The following is a 3,701-nucleotide window of genomic DNA, read 5'->3' as shown; positions in this document are numbered from 1 at the left end:
TAGAGAAAATCAATAAGACCAGAAGTTGGTTCTGTGAGAAAATCAATAAGATTGATGGGCCCTTATCAAGATTGACAAAAAGAAGAAGAGAGAGGATGCAAATAAATAAGATCAGAAATGGAAGAGGAGACATAACTACTGACCTCACAGAAATAAAGGAGGTAATAACAGGATACTATGAACAACTTTACGCTAATAAATACAACAATTTAGATGAAATGGACAGGTTCCTGGAAAGACATGAACAACCAACTTTGACTCAAGAAGAAATAGATGACCTCAACAAACCAATCACAAGTAAAGAAACTGAATCAGTCATTCAAAAGCTTCCCAAAAAGAAAAGTCCAGGACCAGACAGGTTCACATGTGAATTCTATCAAACATTCCAGAAAGAGTTAGTACCAACTCTCCTCAAACTCTTCAAAAAAATCGAAGTGCAGGGAAAGCTACCTAATTCATTCTATGAAGCCAACATCACCCTCATACCAAAACCAGGCAAAGATATTACAAAAAAGAAAACTACAGACCAATCTCTCTAATGAATATAGATGCAAAAATCCTCAACAAAATTCTAGCAAATCTAATCCAACAACACATTAAAAGAATTATACATCATGACCAAGTAGGATTCATCCCAGGTATGCAAGGATGGTTCAACATAAGAAAATCAATTAATGTAATACACCATATCAACAAATCAAAGCAGAAAAATCACATGATCATCTCAATTGAAGCAGAGAAGGCATTTGACAAGATTCAACATCCTTTCCTGTTGAAAACACTTCAAAGGATAGGAATACAAGGGAACTTCCTTAAAATGATAAAGGGAATATATGAAAAACCCACAGCTAATATCATCCTCAATGGGGAAAAATTGAAAACTTTCCCCCTAAGATCAGGAACAAGACAAGGATGTCCATTATCACCACTATTATTCAACATCGTGTTGGAGGTTCTAGCCAGAGCAATTAGACAAGAAAAAGAAATACAAGGCATCAAAATTGGAAAGGAAGAAGTAAAACTATCACTGTTTGCAGACGATATGATACTATACGTCAAAAACCCGGAAAAATCCACAACAAAACTACTAGAGCTAATAAATGAATACAGCAAAGTAGCAGGTTACAAGATCAACATTCAAAAATCTGTAGCATTTCTATACACTAGTAATGAACAAGCTGAGGGGGACATCAAGAAACGAATCCCATTTACAATTGCAACTAAAAGAATAAAATACCTAGGAATAAATTTAACTGAAGAGACAAAAAACCTATACAAAGAAAACTACAAAAAACTGTTAAAAGAAATCACAGAAGACCTAAATAGATGGAAGGGCATACGGTGTTCATGGATTGGAAGACTAAATATAGTTAAGATGTCAATCCTACCTAAATTGATTTACAGATTCAATGCAATACCAATCAAAATCCCAACAACTTATTTTTCAGAAATAGAAAAACCAATAAGCAAATTTATCTGGAAGGGCAGGGTGCCCCGAATTGCTAAAAGTATCTTAAGGAAAGAAAACGAAGCTGGAGGTCTCATGCTGCCGGACTTTAAGGCATACTATGAAGCCACAGTGGTCAAAACAGCATGGTATTGGCATAAAGATAGATATATCAACCAATGGAATCCAATAGAGTGCTCAGATATAGACCCTCTCATCTATGGACATTTGATCTTTGATAAGGCAGTCAAGCCAACTCACCTGGGACAGAACAGTCTCTTCAATAAATGGTGCCTAGAGAACTGGATATCCATATGCAAAAGAATGAAAGAAGACCCATCTCTCACACCCTATACAAAAGTTAACTCAAAATGGATCAAAGATCTAAACATTAGGTCTAAGACCATAAAACAGTTAGAGGAAAATGTAGGGAGATATCTTATGAAACTTACAACTGGAGGCGGTTTTATGGACCTTAAACCTAAAGCAAGAGCACTGAAGAAGGAAATAAATAAATGGGAGCTCCTCAAAATTAAACACTTTTGTGCATCAAAGAACTTCATCAAGAAAGTAGAAAGACAGCCTACACAATGGGAGACAATATTTGGAAACGACATATCAGATAAAGGTCTAGTATCCAGAATTTATAAAGAGATTGTCCAACTCAACAACAAAAAGGCAGCCAACCCAATTACAAAATGGGTAAAAGACTTCAACAGACACCTCTCAGAAGAGGAAATACAAATGGCCAAAAGGCACATGAAGAGATGCTCAATGTCCCTGGCCATTAGAGAAATGCAAATCAAAACTGCAATGAGATATCATCTCACACCCACCAGAATGGCCATTATCAACAAAACAGAAAATGACAAGTGCTGGAGAGGATGCGGAGAAAGAGGCACACTTATCCACTGTTGGTGAGAATGTCAAATGATGCAACCACTGTAGAAGGCAGTTTGGCGGTTCCTCAAAAAACTGAATATAGAATTGTCATACGACCCAGCAATACCATTGCTAGGTATCTACTCAAAGGACTTAAGGGCAAAGACACAAACGGACATTTGCACACCAATGTTTATAGCAGCGTTATTTACAATTGCAAAGAGATGGAAACAGCCAAAATGTCCATCAACAGACGAGTGGCTAAACAAACTGTGGTATATACATACAATGGAATATTATGCAGCTTTAAGACAGAATAAATTTATGAAGCATGTAACAACATGGATGGACCTAGAGAACATGATACTGAGTCAGTCTAGTCAAAAACTAAAGGACAAATACTGTATGGTCCCACTGATGTGAACCGACATTCGAGAATAAACTTAGAATATGTCATTGGTAACAGAGACCAGCAGGAATTAGAAACAGGGTAAGATAATGGGTATTTGGAGCTGAAGGGATACAGACCGTGCAACAGGACTAGATACAAAAACTCAAAAATGGACAGCACAATAATACCTAATTGTAAAGTAATCATGTTAAAACACTGAATGAAGCTGCATCTGAGCTATAGGGGTTTTTTTGTTTGTCTGTTTGTTTGTGTCTTTTTTTTTACTATTATTATTATTTTTATTTTTCTCTCTATATTAACATTCTATATCTTTTTCTGTTGTTTTGCTAGTTCTTTTCCTAAATCGATGCAAATGTACTAAGAAATGATGATCATGCATCTATGTGATGATGTTAAGAATTACTGATTGCATATGTAGAATGGAATGATTTCTAAAAAAAAAAAAAATCAAAAAAATAAATAAATAAAAATAAAAATAACAAGGAAATTTTCCTGCATACTAAAATGTATCCTCTTTCCCTACTAGGTTGCATTCTCTGCTGATGAAGAGTTTTTGTGTTCTTTTGTTTTCTTTTTAATAACATCTCTTTGAAAGGGAAGGTCAAGAGAGAGCCTGAAAAACTAGAGGGGATTTAGGGGAATCTAAAGCTTGTTGCAATACCTCAAAAAGCACATATCAAAAGACACCCTTTAGTGATATTTGTACTTTAGGAAAACATTTGACATATGGAGACAGATCTAACCCTTAAGCAGGGAAGTTTTTGAGATAAGAAAGGAAAAGCTATATCCCCTGGGTCCATGACATACATTAAGGGAAAGATGAAGTGACTTTAGATGCATGCTAGATAAACAAATCCAGCAATTAGACTTACAGCCCTAAACTTAGAGCCTGGACCTCATTAGCCTATATCAGAAAAAGGCAGATGGAGCTCTCCTAGCAGTTGTACGTTTGGTGTCTAG

The sequence above is a fragment of the Tamandua tetradactyla genome, chromosome 1 (assembly GCF_023851605.1).
Source record: "Tamandua tetradactyla isolate mTamTet1 chromosome 1, mTamTet1.pri, whole genome shotgun sequence".
NCBI lineage: Eukaryota > Metazoa > Chordata > Mammalia > Pilosa > Myrmecophagidae > Tamandua > Tamandua tetradactyla.
This window is presented reverse-complemented; position numbering follows the sequence as displayed.